The sequence below is a fragment of the Puma concolor genome, chromosome B2 (genome assembly GCF_028749965.1).
Source record: "Puma concolor isolate L17-30 chromosome B2, mPumCon1.1.hap2, whole genome shotgun sequence".
Lineage (NCBI taxonomy): Eukaryota > Metazoa > Chordata > Mammalia > Carnivora > Felidae > Puma > Puma concolor.
This window is the reverse complement of record NC_141671.1, coordinates 137,353,928-137,378,242: the sequence shown is the minus strand read 5'-3', so window position 1 is coordinate 137,378,242 and position 24,315 is coordinate 137,353,928. Positions and strand designations below refer to the sequence as shown.

The following is a 24,315-nucleotide window of genomic DNA, read 5'->3' as shown; positions in this document are numbered from 1 at the left end:
TAGTGTCCTATTGGTGGCACAGGCCAGCCTTCTTCAATGTGGAAGGGGACTCACAAGGGTGTGAATATCAGGAGGCAAGAATCACAGGGGACAGGGAGGGGCATCATGAAGACTGGTTACCACACTGCTTGAAACTAACATCAGACCTCAATAAAAAACTGTATTTTATTGGGTCTAAAATAGCATTGACTATGGAATGCCTGGGTGACTCAGTCAGTTGAGCGTCTGACTCTTGATTTCGGCTCAGGTCATGATACCAGGGTCATGGGACTGAGCCCCATGTCAGGCTCCACAGTAAGCATGGAGCCTGCTTAAGATTCTCTCTCTCTCTCTCTCTCTTTCCCTCTGCTCCTCTCTCCCACTTCATGCTATCTCTAAAAATAAATAAAATACAATAAAATACAATAAAATACCATTGACTGTATAAGACACATTTTTGTTTTATGTAACAATAAGAAAGAAAAAATTGGCCAGTATTGGGATACTCTCCAAATAAAGCTGGTCTACCAAAGGCTATGCCTTCAGTGTAGGGGGAAATGAAAATAAATCTACAATACAAAAAGGAACAGCAGAAGACTCACAAGTCTCAACTTGCACTGGGTGAAGGTGGGGATAAAATAGTCCCTCGAGAATTTGAACCCAAGCAGGTAGGACCTCCCCCAACTGAGACAATTGTAAATAGAACTATCTGCACATCCACTCTTAAGGAACTTGATTTCAATCCAGGATGAATGCGACTGGCAGAGGCTTTCTAATTTTAAAGGATGTTAAAATGTAGGAAAATGCACATATTAAAATTAAGAAAGCACAGTAAGTCATATCAGTAAAGACTCAGGTAAAATGTACAGAAATAGTTTAGAGTCAGCATTCTTTAGGGCCAGCTGACAAAAATGGAGACTTATTTTTGAAAACAGAACAGAACCTTGGTCCATCTGCTGTGTTCTGTTGGCCAATACTGTGTCCTTTCTCACATCAGTTTCTTAGACTCAGCTAATTACAGAAGCAGAAAATGAAGCAAAAAGTTAAGATGGGAATCCGTGGAAATTGGATGAACTTTGAATTAGACCCACTGAGGTCCAGGCTTTCAGAGCTTTGTGACCTCGAGCGAGTGGCTTTACCTCTCTGGGTCTCTAGTCTTACGACCTTTGGGTAAGGTCCAGGCAATGATCTACCTTGCAGAATTGTAAGAATTAAATAGAAGTATGAAGCATCTAGCATGGTGCCTATCATATTTGCTCAACAATGATAGCGAGTTTTATGATTATGACTTACCAGTTCCTACGACTACACTCCTTTTTTGAGACTTCTTTCCTTTTTTTTTTTTTTTTAATTTTTTTTTTCAACGTTTATTTATTTTTGGGACAGAGAGAGACAGAGCGTGAACGGGGGAGGGGCAGAGAGAGAGGGAGACACAGAATCGGAAACAGGCTCCAGGCTCTGAGCCATCAGCCCAGAGCCCGACGCGGGGCTCGAACTCACGGACCGCGAGATCGTGACCTGGCTGAAGTCGGACGCTTCACCGACTGCGCCACCCAGGCGCCCTGAGACTTCTTTTCAAAGGCTGAACAAATAGGAGCCCTAGTGGCCAGGGAGGACTACCTTCCTCCTGCTGCTCATTCAGTAACAGCTGTAAATATTGATGGGGTTCTCAGTCTTAATTGCACATGGGTCCTGGACTTAAGTATTATTTCAGCCGCACCACCTACGCAGCCCTGCCTCCTTCCCACGGAACTGTAAAGAGAATGGAGCTGGTCATCAGGGCTGCTTTACTCCAGCCAAAAGGAGTCCCACTGAGTCTCCATCCTGGAGAAGTCACCTTCATTGATTTGGAGTGAATGGTTCTTCATTCTGCAAACATTTACTAAGTATCTTCTACATTCCAGACTCTAAATCAGGTTGCAAGGACATAGAGATTAATACACGTGGCCAGTGACCTTGAGAGGCTAATAATCCTGTGGAGGAAAGAGCAGGGAGAATGAATCATGACAAGTGAGAAGTCCCATGAGAGATGTAGGTGGAGGTTGTGGGAACAACTAGGACACGTTGACTCCACCTGGCGAGATCAGGGAAGGCTTCAAAGAGGAGGTGATGCCTGGTAAACCTTAAAAGATGAACAGTATTTTGCCACATCGATGCTATTGAGGTCTTAGGGATTTAACACTCGACATTCATTTATTTTTTTCCCTTCTCGGGTATGGAATCAATCGAGAAATAACACATAACAGATAGATCAGTGGAGGTCAAAATCTCAGCTTTATTGCTGAGAAAGCCAACTGGAGAACACGGCTCTAGACCTATGGTCAAAAAAGGCCCAAAATGAGTAGCATTTACAGTGGAGAAACCTGAAACACACACCACAGCCAGGTGATCAAGGTCAACATCAGCATAAATCATGTGACAGCAAGTACCCGTGATATGATCGGATGAGAATCACACGTCACCTTGGGGGTCTTCCTCCCCCAAGCCCACAACCCCGGTCTAATTGTGAGAAAAACCTCAGACAAATTCCAGTTGAGGGACTTTCTACAAAATACTTAACCCGTCCTCCTCAAAACTGTCAAGGTCATCAAAACAAGGGAAATCTGAGAAACCGCCACAGCCAAGAGGAGCCTGAGAAGACATGACGAGAAACTTCAGCGTGGTATCCTGGGTGGGCCTGGGGAACAGAAAAGGGACATGAGGTAAAAGCTAAGGAAATCTAAGGGGACTTTCGTTAAGAAAAACGTATCGATTTTCGTTCGTTATTTGTAAAAATTTACCATGCTAACGTAAGATGTTAATAATAGGGGAAAGGATATAGACTATAGGCGCATTTCTGTACTGTGTTCTCAAATTTTCTAAAATTTAATACTGTTCTAAAAAATAAAGTAATCGGAAAATCGAGGCGGGTGGGTTTCCAGTACCCCCCAGCCCTCCATCCAAGTGTGGACAGCGGGTGTATATTTGGGAACTGCCGAGCAGACCCCCTGACCCAGCACGGCTGCCCAGGACAACCAGGAGCAGAAACTGAATCCCAGAGACCTGAAGGCATTTCATTGGTTGGCCCCACCCAATTGTGGCCCACTGTCTGTGACCCCCCCATTCGGGTCATGAAGGTGGCCTCCATGCAGGACCCAGGAATGTTTCCGAAGAGGCCCTGTGGCAAAGCAGTCAGCGCATGGGTGTGGAACGAAGCCATCTGAGCTCAAAGCCCGGATTTGCCACTTTCTACCTGTGCAACATTGACAGGTTGCTTACCTTCTCTGAACCTCGGTTTTGTGACCCGTAAGAGGGAAACGGTAATAATATATACCTCAGTGGGCTAGAAGATTAAATTAGATGCTATAAGCAAGGTAGCTGGAACAGTCCCTGGTATACAGTAAGTGCTCAATAGGTGTAAGCTGCTATCGTTACTCTCATGGAAACATAAAGCCAGATGACTGCAAGGTCAGGGTCCGGTGCCCTCCCTGACGTTACAGTCATCTTGGTTGAGGACACGGGGCACCCAGGAAGCAGCCCCTACAATGGCAGGAAGTGAAAGGGAAGGGGGTCAGCATGCAGGGGCTGCAGCCCCGGGTGCACATGGGAAATTGGGTAAGATCAGACTGGAGCACAGCTGGGCTTAGCCACACGCCGGTGAATGCTAGGACTCTGGACTTTTCTAGGGATCGACAGGAACTTTTAAAGCTATGGGAGGCAGATTTTTTCTGTAAAGGGCCAAGGAGTATATACTTCAGGCTTTGTGGGCCAAGGGGCGAAATCAAGGATATTATGTATCCTTGTTATATAACTACAAATAAAAAAATATATGTACATACATATATATAAAGCTATGCATATTATATAGACATATAGTAAGTTGCATAACAAGAGATAGCATTTTCCATTAACAAAAATGGATTCCAAGAAAAATCGCTGGAACAGCTCTTTTTGAACATGAAATAGGTATTTGAAAACAACCATTAGGTGAGCCTAGTGCAGTTAAATAGCCAAATTCCACCCCATCTCAATCTCCAACCCCCTGTAAGCATGAATTTAAAAATGAAAACAAGCAAGGTAAATTGTGGAGTTCTTTGGTCTACAAGGTCAGCGAAATCACCCACATCCCCTAATGAGTTGGAACCCATTGCCTCAGATTCACTCTCCCACTCTCCCGCGCCCTGTAATTTGAAGCCTTTGGAATAGCCGGTAATAAAAAATAAAATGAAAGGTCCTCGTATGGCAGCAGGGGAGGAACCCCAAATGCTGCTGAGTTACAACTGCATCACTACAATTTATAACGCACCAAACGGTGGGCATGTATTTTTGAGAGAGAGAGAGAGAGAGAGAGAGAGAGGAACTGCTGGGCTGTTAACAGCAGAAAGCAGCCGTAGACCATACGTGGGCAAATGGGCATGGCCGTGTTCCAATAAAACTTTATTTGTGGATACTGAAATTTGAATTTCATATACTTTTCACATGTTGTGAAATGTCATTCTTCTCTTCATCCCCGCCACCGCCCCCCCCCCAACCCCCCCCAGTCATTTGAAAATGGAAACACTATGCTTAGCTTCAGGACCCTACAAAAACAGACATCAGGCTAGATTCTACTCACGGACCAGCTTACCCTCTTCTGGGTTGTTTTTTTTAAATTATTTTTATTTATCTTATTTTATTGAAATATAGTTGACACGCAATGCCTTTTATCCCCGTGATGCCCACGCCTGTTTTAAAGGATGGTCCTAAATAAACGCTGAATCTTATCAACTCATCAGCAAGCGAACACATCTAAAACCTCTTCCCTCCATGTTCTAGGGCTGATGGGCTCTCTGTCTCCAGAGCTCGGGAAACCCCTGCAGGCTTTCCTCTGACTCACCCTCTTTCTGGTAACATTTGCGGCATTTTACCCTCCCTTTCACAGCAGGTGCTGTCTCAGATGGCAGCAGAATGAAACTCAGAAAAATTCTCATCACTCTAAACTGAGGGCATCCCCGGCTCCTAGTACCATTAAGAAAGAACTACTTTTAGCCTCATGACTATTGCCGGAACTTAATGAGCTCAATTCACTTGCTAGAACTCACTTCTACAGCATCCCCCAGCTATGCAAGGTGTTAACACTAGATGGATGCTCTGGGCTCCCAGCCTCCAGGAAAGGGACGTACAATGTGCTTGAAAGGGACATGAAGACAAAAGGAAATGAAACACTAAAGAAACAATATGTCCACAGTTAAATAGTCTTTGATTTGTTATCGAGTTTGTTTGTACATTGAAAGGAGTTTTGAGGGGTGCTTGGGTGGCTCAGTCGGTTAAGCATCCAACTTCAGCTCAGGTCATGATCTCACGGGTCATGAGTTCGAGCCCCGCATTGGGCTTTCTGCTAACAGTGCAAAGCCTGCTTGGGATCCTCTGTCTCCCTCTCTCTCTGCCCCTGCCCCACTGGCACATGCTCATGCATGCTCTCTCTCTCTCTCTCTCTCTCTCAAAAATAAATAAACATTAAAAAGAAAGGAGTTTTAAAATGAGTAACAATAATCATAGGTGCCACCATTCACAAGTTGGTGTAGGAGGAGGCATGGGTGCTGAATGAAATGGGGAGAGAACAGAAAATAAGAAGAGAGACTACAGCACAGTCTCTTAGTGTCTCCTTAGTGCTGAGCCTCAGAACCGTCCTGGGGTGAGGACTCTGCTCCTTTGACGGAAAAGAAGACAAGTCCGCAAAGGCCAGTGGGTCTGCCAAGTTTCTATAGCTGGCAGGTGGACCTCATTGTCGCAGTCTGGCAAGGACAGATCAGACAGACTTCTATGAATGAACTGGCCGAAATCACAGGGTTTACCTCGGTTTGCACTGACAGTCTCGAGTTCCTCCTCGAAGTGGGCATTCGGTCAGGTGCCCCATATAGTCTCGTGTACATTTTTGTCCAGTGTGACCGACAGCATCCTCTATGCTCTCAACGGCGTCCGGCTGAACATAGATTAAATGGTCACCCTACTATTTGGCTTGTTAATGGAAGTAAAGAACTTAAGGTTCTGGACATGCCTGAGAGTATCTGCCAGGCCTCAGGGACAAAGAAGAGGGAAGGTGTCCCCAGGCCCACTGGGATGGCCCGAAGAATGTGTTCCTCACGCATTTGTTTACTTCATCCAGCTCTCGCCCAAAGTATTGGTCAAGTTCAAAGAGTCTTGTTTTACACTCTGCAGCCATTTTCTTCATGCAGGCAAAGCTCATAGCTTGTGTCCAGACAAACCAGTTCCAGAGCAAAAGCAGACCAAGTGCAGACAACACCTTTCAGCACACCGGAACCTGCCCCTTGGAACAGCCCAGACCCTTCAAGCAGTCCTGGAGAGCAGTGACACCAAAGCCTGAAAACCCTTCCGCCCTTGAAGTTCTGGCTTGACGTTGGGTGCTCTTGGGGAAACAAAGATTAGAAATGTTTGGTGTTGAACATACTTGGTGTTGAACAACAAGTACCTAAGTCCGGAAAGGAGAGAGTTAAAGGTAAACATTAAATAGTCCCCAGAAATACTCAGGTGATTACAAAGCATCCTGACATTCAGTCAATAAAGGGAAGAGAGATGGTGGACGACGCTGTTTTGAGCAGGTTTCCCGAAGTGTGAACCGAGGACTTCCTAGGGTGAGTGGAAAGACAGATTCCCGGTCTCCATCCTGGAATCCGAGAGCAAGGTCAGAGGCTACACCCACAAAGACCCCAGGCTATTCCAGTACGCAACACATGCTTGAAAGAAACTGATTTAGAAACATATTTCAGTACATATACTCTGACCATTCTCTTTGTACAGTTTACACTACCTTGTGCTTGCTTAATGGGCCTTTTTCCTGAGATTCCCTAAAGACAGATTTCAATTAATGATGGAAAGAATCAATCGATCAATCAAAAAGGGGCAAAGGGGAGGAAGGGAGGAAGGACTCAATCATGTGAACATCAGTCTCTTGAAGAACTTAAAGCTGCTCTATAATGAACAGCCCCTGCCCCTCAGATAACACAGCTGACTGGGCTCATGGGATTCAGAAGGTTCCCGTTGTAGGGTCCTGGTGGGTTACAGGCCTGATCTCTCAGGGGTCTGGCCTTCTGCGTGTCCCGTTTGCTACAATATGCCGTCGGACATCTTTTTTCTACTCATGCCATGATACAGAAAAGATTGGGAAGCACGGAAGTTATTTCACCACAGACGTGTATGTTAGCCTTCATGATTTTGCGCCAATTCTAATGTGTGGGGGGTGGGCACAGGGACTCCCCACTGACAAGCAACTCTCCCACAACAGCTGTGTGTTATAGAATTCAACTCAATTCTGATGCTGTCTACCCAGAGATAGCATCAGATCCCACAGGTTAAGGACTCAGTCCACAACACTGCCCCCCGTACCCCACCCCCCCCCACACACACACGCACTTCAAATGCCAATTGCAAGCCCGGGTGGCCACCTGTGCTTCTAAGTGACTGGCCATGGATTGGAACTTCCAACGACCCCCTCCTTAGATCCTACTCATTTGCTAGAGTGGCTCACAAAACTCAGAGAAACATTTCACTTGGTAGATTAACAGTGTACCATAAAAGGATGCGACTTAGGAACGGCCAGGTGGAAGAGGGGCATAGGGCAAGGGAAGAGAAAAAGGGCACAGCTTTCAGGCCCTCTCTGGGCACCATTCTCCCTGCATCCTCCTGTGCCCACCGATCCAGAAGATTTCCAAACCCTGTCCTTCAGGTTTGTAGAGAGGCTTCATTTCATAGATGCAACTGATTAAATCCTTGGCCATTAATGATCGACTCAACCGTGAGCCCCTCTCCCGTTCCCGAGGTTAGGGGGCGGGACTGGAAAGGGTTGGCCAATTCCAGGGTTGGCCTCTCTGGCCAGCAGCCCCCATCCTTCTGGTTCTCTGGTGGGGGAGGGGACTGCTTTCCAAAGCCACCTCATCAGTAGAACAAGAGATGCCTGTATTGCCCTCATCACTTAGGAAATTGCAAGGGTTTTAGGAGCTCTGTGCCCCAAACAGGGATGAAAACCAAATGTGTAATTTTTATTATAAATCACCATATCACACCTCCTTCACCGGTCGCTTTCGGGTGGAAAGTGCCCTCAGCGTGCTTGCCACCGAGCGGGGCAGGGAAACAACGTTGTCCTGGCCGCACGTGTTTTTTGTCAAAGTCCAGCCATCAACACAAGCCTGGTTTATCACCAGAACAGATGGAAGGCTGCACGCCTGCTCTGCACGCGCACTTCAGAAAAGGCTGAAGCCCACAGCGCTAACCTGACCTGAATACCTCGGCTCTTCAGCCTCTCTCCTCTCCCCCTGCTTTCCTGCCGAGTTAACTTCTCCGGGGCCATGTTTCCTGGAGGCTTCCGCCGGGTCAGCAATAAAAAGGAAAGGGCGGGGGCGGAATCCCAGTGGAGAGAACGAGAAGAATGGACAGTGCCAGGGCCGAGTGGCTGGTTTTGCCCCCGGCCCGTGCTTTTCTGCAGGTCCGTCTCCTCGGGAAGATCCGAGAAGCCAGTTCACGGCAAAACCTTTTATGTCTCTGCAAACCGTGCAGCCCCGGGAGAGAAAATGGATGTGCTTGTTTGTTTTGTTTTGTTTTGCTTGCCCCCTCAAGAGAATCACTTTGAGACCAATTTGCCCTTTTGAGACGCCGAAGGGTGACTCTAGAAGAAGTGCGAGGCTATATTTAACCTCAAACCCAAGGCCAAACCCTAGCTGCCGCCGGGGTTGGCTGTTCAGCCTAGAAATCAGCTGGGATTGGCCTTCCCACTCACCCGCCACGGGGTCAAGCTAGGCCAGGCCTGGTGGGAGCCCGCTGAAGGATCTTTATTGATAGCGATGCTACAGACGCTCCTTTTTCCAGAGCGAGGGCCACGGCAGGCTAGCACACAGGCCCCGGCCTGTTGTGTTTCCCCTGGGGACTGAGAAAGAAAGCCATATGCTAACTTTCTGTGGGCTTACATCGCAGAGGCAGAACATATGTCAGGGGAGTTGTGGAGATGCTTCCCGTTAGCACAGCCTTTGTCCACACACTTTTTGGAGCACAAAAGCCCTCATTAATTCAGCGCACCTCCTCACACCCGCCAGACACCAGCCAGCCCCTTGGTGATTCTAGCAGTTTCTTTGTTGACTGGAGAAGACTGTGGGCCTTTCTTCATACCTTCCAGACAGCGAGGGCCAAATGTTACCTATCACCATGGGCAACAGCCTAAAAATATGGGCTATACCTATACCAGTTTATATATATATATATATATATATATATATATATATATATATATAAGTTATTTGTAAAAAAAAAAAAAGAATTTTCTCCAAGTGATGAAAGTTGCCAACGGTCAAGCGGTGATGTCTGCCCGCTAACGTCTCTACGAGAGGAGGCATCGACATCCACATGATAAAACCCTCGCTCAGATAAATGCAGACCTGTATTGTTGGATTGGTTTAAGAATGCCATGACTGTGAGAAAAAAAGACGAGAAGGAGAAGTGCCCAAAATGTTACTGTGTGGTACAACAATGAGTTGTTTTTCCCCCTCTTCCTCTTGGACATATTTTCCAATATTCTAAGAAAAAGCATTTGGTACCTTTATCATCAGAAAAAGGGAGCTGTGTTGTCCCAGCCCTGGGATAGCTGCAGACTCTACAATGCGAATCCGTTAACTTAGTGGTAGGTTCCTTTTTAGGGGTGGGGGAGGGCGGGCACGGAGGCGTCGCTTCACGGATCCTGCGGCTGGAGTCCAACATCAAGAAGTCTCCCACGACGTGGGTGGAGCTGCCCTCCCTCGGGAACCCTAAACCTACCTGGCCCTGGAGCTAATATGGACGCAGAGGCTGGCAAGGTGTCCCCCAGCCCCGCTTCTAAATCCTGTTAAAGGCAGGCTTCCGGAAACCTTCTTCAAAGTTTGAGAACCTCAACTTTAACGAGAGCTACCATCAACCATCCCGTCTTGGCGAAGCAGTCTGCGAACAAGATTTGAAGAGAAAGAAAGGGAGACCGATGGGCTGCCTTTGACTCATCTGACTCTGTGTCTCCGGCCCACAAACGTGGCCATCGTCAGAAATTATCGTGGGGCTTACCCCAGACCGACCGGTTTAGCAAGTCATTTCTCCCAACTGTGGTTGCCTTGAGCACACACACTGGAGACAGCGGGCAGAGTGAGTGTTTGGACCTTCCTGGGTCGATGTGTTAAACCACGTATGTTTCAAATAGGAAGCTAATGAGAATTTGCCCTCTTGCCAACTCCCGGCATTGGGCTTTAACAGCACAGACTGGACGGAGGAATATTCTAGATACTTGGTGCAGCAGAAATGGTCACTCGCTCTTTATTCCAACATTTTGCTAAGGACTTTCATATATTACAGTCATCCTGGACAGATTATAAGCAGATTTTCCCAGACCCCCTGCAACTAGTGTTTCCTAAGGGATTGGGATTTGCCATTCAAATGCACTCATGCAGCCTTGAATAAGGGACTGAGTTAAGTGGGGAGGGAAGCAGGGCTCACAGGCACGGTTTAGTTTTGGGGCCGACAGGCTTGATGGTAGGTTTTGATCCCAGGACCAAAGCTGGGACAGTGTGTCCCTGGAACCAGCATTTGCAATGGCTACTTCCTGATCCTTGGAGTATGACTAAGGGATAGGCCCTGGAGCCTTGCATTTGTTACGGTGGTTTACCAATTGCCCGGATTCCTGAAGTTCACTTAGTGTCGCTGTCCTGTGCACACATTCTCCTGTGACCCATTCCTGGGGGCCCAGCCTAGAATCCCACTCCTTTAGCTCCAACAATTCTGTAAGCAGCTAATGCCCTGCATTAAATCCCTTTCTACATAAAATAACTATAGTGGACTCTGAGGGCAACTGAACCCCAACTTTCAGTAGAGATATGCTGAAGGCCCACAATATGCCAGGCTCTGTGCTACCCGTGAGAGTATAGACATGAATTCATCTGTATTGAGCACCTCTTATGTGCCACAGATCACTCTGAGAGCCCTTTCCTTTAAGACCTTATGGGTGATAATTACATTTGGACACCCGTGAAAATAATGACAGATGGTACATTATGATGCAACCAGTTAGGGCTATAACAGGAGATCTAAATAAAGTTATGGAGGAGCAGAAAAGACAGAGCAAGAGTTGGATAAGCCTTCAGAAGTGGGGTTCTACACCCCCTCAAGGGAACACTTCTATCAACTGCTCCTAGGCCTGCTTCGTTCTCTGCTTGTCCACCTGCTGGGGCTTACCACCCTTCACTCCAGCCCGGTTGGTCTTCTCCTGATTTCTCACCTCTCTGTCTTTGCTCATGTGACTCCCCAACACTGTGAGTGTTCCTCTTTGCCCACCAGAATTTCATTCCTCGTTCTCTGAATTCCTACAGCACTTGGGGGCCACACTCAGAGTTTTGCGCTCGGTCCCTGCCATGCGGGGCCTAGATAGTTAGTAACTGTCACCAATCTGCTTATTCAGCCTCACCGGCCCTTGGAAACAAGGGACAATTCACTAAGTGTGTGACAGTCGCTGGATAGGCAGCTAGATGAATTTCATTTGTGAGTGGCCTCCATTGAGTGAGTCACCTGCTCGTTCTCAGGGCCCTCAACCTTGCTGTCCTGAAATGACACCCACAGAAATAGGAGTTCAGGAAAGATGCAGGGACAAGTTTAAGGGTGCAGAGAGGACAAGAGAGGCAGGGAAAGGGGAGGGTCATACACAAGAAGTCAAATGCAAAAGCGAAAGGAAAAAAATTCTTTGCGACTGGCTGGCTCAATCGGAAGAGCGTGCGACTCTTGATCTCAGGGTGGTGAGCTTGAGTCCCACGTTGCGTGTAGAGCTTACTCTAAAAAATAAATAAATAAACTAAAAAAGAAACCTTGCCTTAGGCTAGACAATACTTTTCTGTCTTCATTTGGCAGTATTTCCATTCTAGATGGTACCAGTTTGACTTTCTAAGTACCCATTCTATGAGTCACGTTCGATTCTTTTGATGCTCACGTAAGGGTAACAACAGAGTCCAAGTTCCCAAGAATGCTCCCACATGAAAAACCCCAGCCTGTCACTTGCAACCCCCGTCGGCTACGGCTGCACAAGCCACTGGAAGTTTCCAGGCATTTGCTAGAGTTCTATCAGCTCGGTACCAAAAACAAAACACTGTCCATGCTTTTCTGTCTGCCATAATGCAGGAAAACCAACGCGCCTCTCTTCTTCTTGTGAGCTCAGCAAAATAAAATGTTTCTCCTGAGGACAAACTGGGATTTGGAAGGCTTTGCAGTATTTTTTTTAATTTACGCACCTTCACATATCCCCGTACAGAGCAGTACACTCGAACAATGAAAAGGTCTCGTGGGCAGCAGACCCGCACAGAGTATGAGCATGGGTAAATACCAACCAGCACATGGAGACACATGGGTCTTAAATGGGTCCAAGATTTTTGAACTTGGGACTCAGAGGCCCTTGCTTTCAACACAGAGACTCTTGCTCATGCTGTTGTGATTCTTCCCCGGGGAATCTTCCTAGACATCATTTATTCTAGACGCTCCCAAGACAGAAATAACTCCCTCGATGTTGGGTATGCCAGGAAGGCATCCCCTAACTCTTTGAGGCCACTGGAGACTTATTTATCACATGTTGCCGACGATTGCTCCTGAGAGTTGTATTCACGCACCAAAGGTGAGGTGGGACCCGTCCCCGCACGCACACCGGGCCCTGCCCACCAGCCCCCTTCAGATCACCAGCACGCCTCCCCTGACCCAGCACGCCTCCCCTGACCCGGCACTGGGGGTTCTCAGAGTCGGTCCAGGCAGCTATTTCCCTCATTTGTCAAATGACAAAAAGAAACAAAACAAACCAACCACCACCACCAAAACCTAGGCCCAGATGGCGTTAATACCCCAGCCAAGGCCACACTGCTGGATAAATTCCAGACCCTCAAGATCGTCAGGGGTTCCCCATTTGGATAAAGTCCAAACAGCTTAACAGTGCACAGGACGCTCGTTGTGACCTATCCAGCTCCAGCCCTTCTGACTCTTGCTGACTCCTCCAACCCTGCTGAAGTCGCTGATGTCTGAGACTCACGGTGCCCGTTCTCAGTCAGACGCTCGCTAGAACATCCTTCTCCAGTGTCCAGCCCTACCGCCTCCTATGCCTTCTCCTGGCTCATTCCCACTCATCTTTTGGGTCCCAGCACCTCATTCACTCCATCAGTTAATCCACAGGCGTTCTGCTAGTTCTTACCCCACACACACCACGGCAGGTGCCGAGGATACGGCAGTGAACAAGCGAACCTGGTCCCCGCCCACCCAGAGTTTGTGGCCCAGTGAAGAGACACAAACAGGCAGTAATAAGATTCTGAGATGCGGTGTGACAGGCTGTGTATTCAGGGTTCTCCAGAGAAACAGAACCAATAGGCAATAGAAGGGGTGTGTGTGTGTGTAAAGAGATCTATTATAAGTAATCGGCTCATGGAGCCAGTTGATTACGGAAGTGGGCAAGTCTGAAAATCTGCAGGGGGTGTTGTCAAGCTAGAGACCCATGAGAGCCAATAGCGTTGTTGTTGTCCAAGTCTGAAAGCCGGAGAACAGGAGAGCCAATGGTATGGTTGCAGGCCAACGGCCAGCAGGCTAGAGATCCACAAAGAGCCAGAATTTCAGTTCGCATCCAAAGGCAGAAAAAAACTCAAGTCCCAGTCCTAAGACAGTCAGGCAGAAGGAATTTTCCTTTACCTGGGGGAGGATCGGCCCTTTTTTTTTTTTTTTTTTTTTCCTGTTCGGGCCTTCAATTGATTGGGTGGGGTCCACCCACACAAGGGAGGGCAATCTGCTTTACTTAATGTACCAATTTAAATGCTAACCCCGTCTAAAAACACCTTTGCAGAAATACCCAGAGTGATGCTTGACCTAATATCCGAGCACCCCTTGGTCCAGTCGTGTTTATACAAAAAAGTAACCTTATCATATCATAATGCCTGTTGGCTTGCCTGCCTCTCCCGCTAGCCCGTAAACCGCTCAATGTTCCTACAGTGCTGTTAAGACCTTGCTCTGAAGTCACACCAACTAGGTTAATGTCCCAGCTTTCCTACTCTTAGCTGGATTCCTAGTCAAGTTCTCTAACAACCCTGAGGCTCAGTTTTATTTGTGAAAAGGGATAGCAATGGTTCCTACCAGTCTCACAAGAAAGTCATGAGGATTAAACGAAGTGATACATGGGAGGGGCACCTGGGGGGCTCAGTCGGCTGGGCGTCCAACTCGGTTTTGGCTCAGGTCATGATCTCACGGTTCGTGGATTCGAGCCCCACGTCGGGCTCTGGGCTGGCAGCACGGAGCCTGCGTAAGATTCTCTCTCTCTCTCTCTCTCTGCCCCTTTCCTGTTCGTGCTCTCTCTTTCAAAATAAATAGACAAACATTTAAAAAAGTAATACATGGGAAGTGCTTAGTGCTGTGCTGGCCCATAGTAGGTCCTCAGAAAATAGGGGCCATTTCTATCATTTCGTGGCTGAACTCCAGCAGCCAGCAGAACTTCCTGCATGTGACAGGCTCTCGATTGGACTTGCTCGGCACCCCCCTGCTTCCCGTTTCTTGACTGGCCAGCAAGTCTGCCTGTGCCCAAGGGCATCTAAGGCCCTAACGTTGTATAGTTCCCTCCAGACAGGTGCAGCAAGAGGGGAAAGTGTCTGATCTCGTCTGAAGGAAGATGATGACAAGATAGACAGATATTTGTGTGAGACTGTGGAGTGCCTGGAGCAGCTAGACCAGGAACTATTCCCACCAGGTGACAAACGTGTTGTCTGGAGTGATTGGCCCCGCCCAGCTAAGATCTTCAGTTAACAGCAAGACTGACTTCAATCAGGCAGTTGATGTTCAGCCACTTTTTTTTTTTTTTTAAGACAGAGAGAGACAGAGCATGAGTGGGGATGGGGCAGAAAGAGAGGGAGACACAGAATCCGAAGCGGGCTCCAGGCTCCGAGCCGTCAGCCCAGAGCCCGACGCGCGGCTCGAACCCACGGACTGTGAGATCGTGACCGGAGCTGAAGTCGGACGCTCAACCGACTGAGCCACCCAGGCGCCCCTGGCCAATCACTTTTGAAAGGAGGAGACCTCAGGATGGTCCACCAGTCAAACATTTGATTTCCACTTCAAGGAGAAATAGTAGTCAGCGGAATGACTCAACACTGGGCAATTTCATCTTTTTCCATCAGTAAGAATGTTTCCGTCTTCCTCAAGGGCTTTAGAACCAGTTCCTTGTTAGGGTTAGGGTTAGGGTTAGGGTTAGGGTTAGGGAACTCAGTGGTGTGATAGTGTCTCCTACCATGATCTTCCACCTGTGGCCATGGAATGAGTCCAGGATGGGATCGCCAGGCTCTGCCTCCCATTACTCTGTATCACAGTCACTGCACCTGTAAAAAAAAAATGGGGACAATCACCTTCCCTATACTTCAGGGTGATATCTTGTGATATGACATCTGTGCCAAATAGGCGCTACTCGTGAAAAGGGTAGGAAGAGTACACGGTGTTACACATATACACGGCGGTAGCATTCCCTGGGAGGAATTCAGCCCGAAGGCCTTGAACAACCAAAACTAATTCTTACATGGGAATAAATGTAACGTGGGAGATATAACTTGTCACAGCATGTAAATCAACAACCATGTAGTAAGGCTTTAAGAAATTATCTGGCATTATCTCTAATATTCCAGCGAGCTCTCTTCCTTCCGAAGCAAATAGCATCGTGCATCCTGTGTGCTCGGCCCTCGTCATAGCTTTTTGTTCCTATTTTTCATTCCAACCCATCCTTCAGCACGAACACCACCAACTACATGAGCTAAAGATAAACAGATAAGCTATAAAAAAGATGCTGAATTAAAAAAAAAAAGATGCTAAATGATAACCACAGTAAATGTTAAAATAACTCTACTGTGGCCCCCAACATCAGTCTGGCTGGGGGCCGTGGGCATATACCACAGTGAAGTTTGGAATTGGCAATTTGTTTTTCAGCTACAGGGCACTGCCTCAGGAGCAGAGCGTAAACACAGCTTACAGTTCGACAAGCCCAGTACGAAAGATGGGTGCTGTGGGTTGAACTGTGTCTCCCTTAAAAGATTTTGAAATCCTAGCCCCGACCCCATACCTGTGTATATGACCGTATTTGGAAATAGCATATTTGCAGATGATCAAGGTATGGTAAAGTCATTAGGGTGGGCCCTAATCCAATATGACTGGTATTCTTATAAGAAGGGGAAATTTGGACACAGAGACAGACAGACATAGAAAGAAGACAATGACAATGTAGACACACGGGGAGAAGACGGCCATCTACAAGCTACGGGACACCTTGGGCTCCCAAAAGCTAGGAAATCTTCTCCTTCACACGCCTCAGGAGAAACCAACATTGCCAACACCTTGATCTTGGCCTTCTGGCCTAATGAACTAAGTAAGAGAGAATATGTTTCTGTTTAAGGCATCCAGTTTGCAGCAGCCCTAGCAAACTAATGTATTAAACTTACTTTTGATTCTTTTGGGGGGATTCTCCTCCATAAGGTAGTATTTCATCAATTATTTAAATGTCATGCTGGAGCCCCCGGGGTGGCTCAGTCGGTTAAGCGTCTGACTTCGGCTCAGGTCATGATCTCACCGCTTGTGGGTTCGAGTCCCGCGTTGGGCTCTGTGTTGGCAGCTCGGAGCCTGGAGCCCGCTTCAGAGTCTGTGTTTCCCTCTCCCTCTGCCCTTCCCCTGCTCACACTCTGTCTCCCTCCCTCTCTCAAAAATAAATAAACATTAAAAAAAAGGTTTTAAACAAAACAAAAAATGCTGAAGTTTCCCACAGAAGAGAGGTTCTGCCTCAAAGCTACAACACTAACTCTTGCTTGGGTTCCCAGCCTGGCATTCTGTCCAACAGGTTTTGAACTTTCCAGCCTCTACAACACATAAATAAATTCCTTAAAATGATAAATTATACACACACACACATACACATCGAAATACACATACACATAGACATACACATAGACACCTATGCATATACAGACACACGCACACGTGTATTTATGTGTCCTTGGTTCTGTTTCTCCAAAGGGCCCTGACTGAAATGTTATTTGAAAATCACAGGATTAAGCATTGAAGATCTGGATCTGAGCCCCAGACCCATCCTGTACCGGCTCTGGGAAGTTCAGAAATTTCTGGGAAGGCCTAACACCTCTTCAGAAATTCTCCTCGAGCTTTAAATCCCTCATCTACAAAGCAACAGTACAAAAAATTTTTTTTCCGAATAATCCTGCTTGCCTCACCTACTCGATAGAGTTGATGCGGATACCAAATGAAAACACGTTTTAAACACTAGAATGCCACGCTGGTACCCGTTATTAAATTCCAAGGGCATATTTCTTACCGATGTCAGGCATCTATTTCTTTTCTTTCAGACCTTGCAACATCGGCCTCAAAATGGGACACTAAAGGAAGGCGCTCAGCTTCATCTGGAAAGAATAAAGACAGGGTGGCCTGAGGTCACTGAGAGTCAGTTCGAGGGGGTAATCAATACGCTGCCACCGGGGCTGTCCTGGCAGGTGGCTTGGGGAGGACAGAGGAAGACAGACAGCACCTGTACGCCCGCTGTTGGCATGGAGACAGAGGAAGAAGCTCTTTCCCATCAGTCGGCCCATCTCTTCAGAGACACACGAGCAGGAAACCGAACAGGCGTTGTAGCTGCTGTCGGTCCCCGGTGTCCCAGGCTGCTGTCCCCGGCGACACAGAGCCTGTGTGGGGTGTCCTCAAGCACCGCCGAGCAGGCCACCGTGTGATGTCAGAGGCGGGGAGGGAACCGCCTGACCTACCCCGGAGCAAGACATGGGCCTTTGGACAGGTGTGTGGCATCTTCACAGGAGGCCCGGTGTCACCTCGGAGGAGCGCCGCCGAGCTGGTGCCTCCCTGGGGGTTAGCGGACTGAGAAGTGGCCAGAGAGGGGAGGGGAGTGCGGGATGCGGGCCCAGCTACGCACAGTGTGTGCTCGTGAGCCAGCGTCCGGGGCGGGCGTGCGGGATGGGAGAGTGTGGACACGCCAGCTGGGAAACTGGCAAACAGCGCCTCTCCTGGCCGTGCCTGGGACTCGCTCCAGCGTCCTCCCTGTCCACGCAGACGGCAAACTGCTGGTTTCGTGGGGCTCCTCCGGTTGCCCCCGGTGACTTTCCCTTTGCTCCCACGCCCCCCGGGGGGAGGGGGTTGCAGAGAGCTCGGCCGCCACCGTCTCCGCCTTCCCGAACCCTCCACGCCTACCACTTCTCTTCCCGTGTCCTTCCCAAAGCCAGATGATGCGGCACCTGTAGGGCCACAGGGCCATTTAGAATTTCCCTGGTCTCCCGGGATGCCAGGTTTTATCCGGGCCAACAGACTTTGTGAGAACAAAATCCTTTCTTCGCAGATTCAGCAGAGCCAACCCATTCCTCTAACATTGTAACTCTAACTTTTTTTTTTTTTTTTTTTTTTTTAATTTTTTTTTTCAACGTTTATTTATTTTTGGGACAGAGAGAGACAGAGCATGAACGGGGAAGGAGCAGAGAGAGAGGGAGACACAGAATCGGAAACAGGCTCCAGGCTCTGAGCCATCAGCCCAGAGCCCGACGCGGGGCTCGAACTCACGGACCGCGAGATCATGACCTGGCTGAAGTCGGACGCCAACCGACTGCGCCACCCAGGCGCCCCTGTAACTCTAACTTTAAAACGTGTCCAGGGTGACTGCTGTGAGCTTGTTCGAAGCCCCACTGCCTATGGCCAGGGATTTCCTCGTTTTCTCGGAGCTCCTTACCAGACATTGTCATCATAAAGATGGACCTCGTACTCAGCCCCTCGAGACCTGTCACACTTCTATATTTTCAAGACTGTTGTGTGTTAATATTTTCTTTGTCTTCCAGGATTACCTCCATTCCCCATATGTTCTCCACCCCCCAGAGTGTCATAAAAATCAAAAGCCTTAATCAGCTTGCACCATTACTATGCCAAGTAGTTCGCGCCCTACTTTTCCATAGTTTTACGGAAACTACTTTCCCGTAGTTTATGGCTACGTTTCCAACGAGCACCGCCTCTCCCATTTGTCCCCATAACGGCATCTGCGCTGGAGCTCCGCCCCCTAGAGGCACGAGACAGTTCCCAGGCTGCCCCCCTGCCCAGGCCACCCTCGGGTTTCTGGAAGTGGGGTAAGCCTCACTCTATTAGAACTCTATAGAATTCTTCAGATGTACGCGATACGCATCTGAGCGCAGGCAAGAAGTTCCGTATGGAAAGACACGATAAAGGTTTGCGGAAGCAACATGTCAAAAGGAAGGAAGGGAAGAAGGGAGGGAGGGAGGAAATCAGTCATCCTGGACTGTCGGGCAGAAAGGGGAGGTGACAGCTTTTGTGCTTCTCCAGAAGCACATTTGATGATATCTAGTAAGTGTAGAGGCACGGAGAGCCTTCTTCCCAGCAGTCCTCAGGCCAGGGCTGGGCACGATGCCAAGATGGCCAAATCCAGCGGGCACAGCTCTCGAGTTAGAAATGGTTTTTATGTTTTTACAAGGTTGTAAAGAAGGTGGCAGGAGGGAGAGATGAAGGGCAGAGCCTGTCAAAAGCTCTGTGGCCCGCAGGGGTGCCTGGCCGGCTCAGTCGGTTAAGTGTCTGACTCTTGGTTTTGGCTCAGGTCATGATCTCGCGGTTTGTGAGTCTGAGCCCCATGTCGGGCACTGTGCTGATAGCACGGAGCCTGCTGGAGAGTCTCCCCCTCTGCCCCTCCCCTGCTCTCTCTCTGTCTCAAAATAAATAAATAAACTTAAAGAAAAAAAAAAACAAACCTCTGTGGCCCACAGAGCTTAAAATATGTATGGTCTGGCCCTTTCCAGAAAACGTTTGAAAAGTTTGCCCTGGAGTTTTCCAAACTTGTCTGATCATCTCACCTGTGGACATTATCACACATACAGATTCACACTTTCGACCAGCCCATCGGCCATCATCGCATTGTTCGTAATCACTAGAAGTCAGAGCTGACCTAAATCCGCGAGCAAATGGACGCCTCCCTTAGAATAAATGTGGTGGCCACGAGCATTAAGACAGGAAATTCTCACGTGTAAAAAGCACGTTGCAGATAGAGAAATGGAGTGTGATCCTATTGACGTAAAGTTCTTCACGTAGTCACATTTGTGGAACTTCCATAAGTAGTGGAATTATGGGGAACCCCATGGGAAGGACAAATATCAAATTCACGTTAAAAGCTGCCTATACAGATGGAGAGGCAGGGGTCAGCCAGGGCTTCGATATAATCTGGAATGACAAATAGATACATAGATAGATGATAGAGTGCGATAGAGCAATCAGTATTTTGATATCACTCCCTAGATTTTTCTGTACACCAGAAATAATTTACTTTAACGGTTTTTTTTAAAAATTACTCTCGACCTTCCTAATAGATATTCCAGGAAGCCAAATCCTTTTAGGGTTAATATGTGGGTCACGTGAAAGAAAACTCCCTATTTTCTGGCTCCTTTTCCAATGATTCATCGAGCGATGAAGATTTTAAAAATCAACTGGATTTTTCTGGTTTTAGGAGGAAAAGTCAGCAGGGTCCATGTTTGATGAAGGAGGGTCTTCTTCTCCTAAAAATGCTTTTCCCCCTGAGACTTTCTGGCTAAAAAAGGGAACGTTGCTTCCTTCTGGGAATGCTGGGCAACATCTTCATTAAAATACTGTGGACAGATAGAGACCAGTTCAGGGAAGAGCCAGGAGAGATAGCCAGCAGGGGGGGGGGGTGGGGGGCAGGCGGAGGGGGGTTACGAGAGAGCAGCCTCTGCCCTTAGCTGGCTCACAGCCACAGGTCGCTGGGAGAAGGAAGAATGCAAGCTGAGGCAGCAGGAAAGAAATCCTACAGATGACGCTTCCAGAAACTGGAGCTGCCAGAGACAGGAGAGACCTACAAATGAAACCTTGAGGCCAGAGGGAGGTCTCTGCTAATTGGAGTATATAATTCAAGAGGTGAACACAGCACAGAGCCCTAGAGGGGCTGACTGCAGGTGTAATTAAAGATGCTATTCCATAACCTTGTCCTTGATTTAAGAACACTGGCCCCGAGAAATGCTGGGGGAACACAGGTGTGCCTCGTTAGATGAATCTCTCCTTCTTTGAACTCGGGTATATGGAGGGCCATTTCCCACCTGTACTTTGGCCCACCGGGATGGCTTTTGGATTAAGGATTCTTGCTCAGCTTGCCGCCTTCATACACTGGCCAAATGTGACCCCAAGAGGGAGAAATAATACAAATACATTTGAATAATAAAAGTAGAAAGTCTGGGGGCGTCCGGGTGGCTCAGCTGGTTTAAGCGTCCAACTTCAGCTCAAGTCATGATGTCATGGATCATGGGTTTGAGCCCTGTGTAAAGCTCTGTGCTGACAGCTCAGAGCCTGGAGCCTGCTTCGGGTTCCGTGTCTCCCTCTCTCTCTGCCCCTCCCCTGCTCTCTCTCTCTCTCTCAAAAGTAGATAATAAACATTAAAAACATTTTTCAAAAAGTAGAAAGTCTAATATGCAGATGACAAGGATCAAAACTCTAGTATCTTCCACTCCTCTGAGCATCTAACTACAGAATTCGAGAGCCTGAGATTTCTGGGGTACAGATGCTTGTCCCTCATGGGCAGGTGCTCCAGGCTTACTCCTAGAGATGGCCTTGAAGACTTACCACGCACTCTCAACTCCATTGAGCTCCCCCCGGCTTCACCCGACTGTGGTTTGGCAGAATCAGACGGACCACGGGAACCGACCAAGAAGCAAAAGGGAAGAGAAAACACAAAGGTCTTAAGGGTAGTGATCATTATTTTTTTTAAATCAGAAATGAGCAAGAAAAGTATTCTAAGCAGCTACATGCAGTATTTTCCTAATCACAGAATAGTAACAAGGCACTTTGTGTCTACACACAGGGCTTAACACACATGCAAAATCTAATGCTGTAATTTCCCCACTTTATAAAGGAAGCAAGGGACGGGCCTTAAGGCAGTGCTGAAAATCACAGAGAGTGAGCAGCGTTCAGGCTTGATTCCCAGCCCAGTGCTGTTGGGGGAGGGGGTGAGAGGCACCGCATCTGCGCAGCGTCTCGAGCTTCCAATCTGATGAACATACTATGTTGCTGCTGCAGGTGTTTATCCGGGGCTGGACTTTTTGGCATCAATTGCTCGTTTGCTCCTTTCTATGCCTGGGCAGAATCACCTGCCCAAGGACACCGGCCTGGGTTGTGACAGATCCGAACGTTCTTCTCACTCTGTCGACCTCCCAGAGCCCACCTGATGCCCACAGGAGAATCACAATAAAGACCAGACCCTTCCGCACCTGCTCCCTTGCAGCTTTCTGTCTCACGGCCACTAGGGTGTTTTTCTGAGCCAGGCCCTTCCCTGCCGTATTTGCCTCGTGTGAAGAATCTCGTGAAGGAAATGTTCAGATGAACAAATGAGAATCACAGACTGCTTAATCTAGCGCCCAGGGCCTCCCTCAATATCGCTAGCTTTTATTGTCAATGCTGAGAGATGCCCATACTTTGGAGAGGCCTGTATCACAAGACAGGAGCCAAAGGACATGACGGCCCCCACTTCCTAGCTCAGAGGGCCGTCCAACTTGGAAACTTGGTTCGATTTATAACTACAAACTACACACAGTTGGGCAGAATTGGCTTTGTACTCAGACGGCCAACCTTGAAATGGAATCTTTCCCATCCACTGACTGCGTGGCCTCAGGCTATTTAACCTCTCCAAGCCTCAGTTTCCTTATCTAGGTAATGGGACCCACAACAGCTTCGTGAGGCAAGTACAGCTTGTATCCAAATGCATCCGCATAGAGGGGACTCAGTGAAAGGTAGCTGATGTCGCCATCATTTGCTCGGGGCGGGGTTGGCAACAATGACCGTGCCCCTGGGTAAAAGCATGTAGCCATGGGCGCTGGCCGGGCAGAACACGCAGACGCCAGAGGCACGCTGCCCGGAGTTATCCGAGATGAACAATGGAAGAACCATCTTGGGCCCGCTCCAGCCACCACTGCTCTGGGACCATTCTGGGGGAAAACACAAACCCCTCCCCCTCCCCCCAATTCTTCACCATGTCTTTAGGGATAAGTTTTACCCCCTGCACTCTCGGGGTCTGCCCTAAACTTTCCTGCTGGAGCTGGATGCTATTTTCTTTTTAAATTTTTTTTTTTTCAACGTTTATTTATTTTGGGGACAGAGAGAGACAGAGCATGAACGGGGGAGGGGCAGAGAGAGAGGGAGACACAGAATCGGAAACAGGCTCCAGGCTCTGAGCCATCAGCCCAGAGCCCGACGCGGGGCTCGAACTCACGGAGCGTGAGATCGTGACCTGGCTGAAGTCGGACGCTTAACCGACTGCGCCACCCAGGCGCCCCTGGATGCTATTTTCGTCCTGTTTTGTCACATTCCCCACAGACGCCCTTTGGGGATCAGGAAACTGGGTTCCAACTGACCATCGGCCTCTTCTCTCAGAAGAAAAGTGCCTCTGGCTAAACCTTCTTGGCCAGGGCCTGATGGAAACTTCCAGACCGTCTGTGCAGTCCCCCGGGCCCAAGCACACAGTCTAGGCAGTGCGGACCATGCTTGGCCAGCCCCGAACATAGGTACGAGGTTCCCAGGGGCACTGGGTGAGGCACCTTGCACAACGATGTCTTACTCAATATTCGAACGCTACAGAAATGTAATCAACCGTAGGTGGTCTCCCCAACAGCTGACCCTATATGCTTACCCCAAGATAACTATTGATGACAAAGTATTCTTCCACTTTTTAAAATGTATATAATCTTATGTATATGGGATTTGCATAAAAAATGGGATTACATTGGGGCGCCTGGGTGGCTCAGTCAGTTGAGCATCCGACTGCAGCTCAGGTCATGATCTCACAGCTCATGAGTTCGAGCCCCGCATGGGTCTCTGTACTGACAGTTCAGAGCCTGGAGCCTGCTTGGGATTCTGTGTCTCCCTCGCTCTCTGCCCCTCCCCTATTCATGCTCTGTCTCCGTCTCTCTCTCTCAAAAATAAATAAGCATTAAAAAATTAATAAAAAATAAGATTATATTAAATCCTTTGCTATAATTTCCTCTGCTCTCTTGGTAACCAACACCCTGTTGGTGTATCATTCTTCTTAAAACTACATGTTTATTGACAGGCATGGGTTGGTTTCCATTTTTCTCTATTACAAAAACACTGTCACAAAGAAAATATGGGTATATTTGTACAAGTATTAGTTACATTTTTAAAAATATAACTATTGAAGCAAAAAATATTAACGTTTTATATTTTAATCAATATTTCTATTCTCTTTTTGAGAGAGAGAGAGAGAAAGCATGAGAGAGGGAGGGGGAGAGGCGGAGGGAG

General features: G+C 48.1%; 2 long non-coding RNA genes across 2 annotated transcripts in view; both read right to left on the bottom strand.

Moving 5' to 3' along the window:
• The window catches only part of LOC147581292 (uncharacterized), a 256,335-nt gene that overhangs the window by 84,761 nt on the left and 147,259 nt on the right, over positions 1-24,315 (bottom strand). The gene's annotated exons all lie outside the window — the stretch shown is intronic.
• LOC147581294 (uncharacterized) lies at positions 1,683-21,703 on the bottom strand. The gene is made up of 3 exons (XR_015250884.1): positions 21,628-21,703; positions 15,248-15,335; positions 1,683-2,656 (listed from the first exon to the last, which is right to left on the bottom strand). It is a non-coding gene; the product is annotated as an uncharacterized LOC147581294 (long non-coding RNA).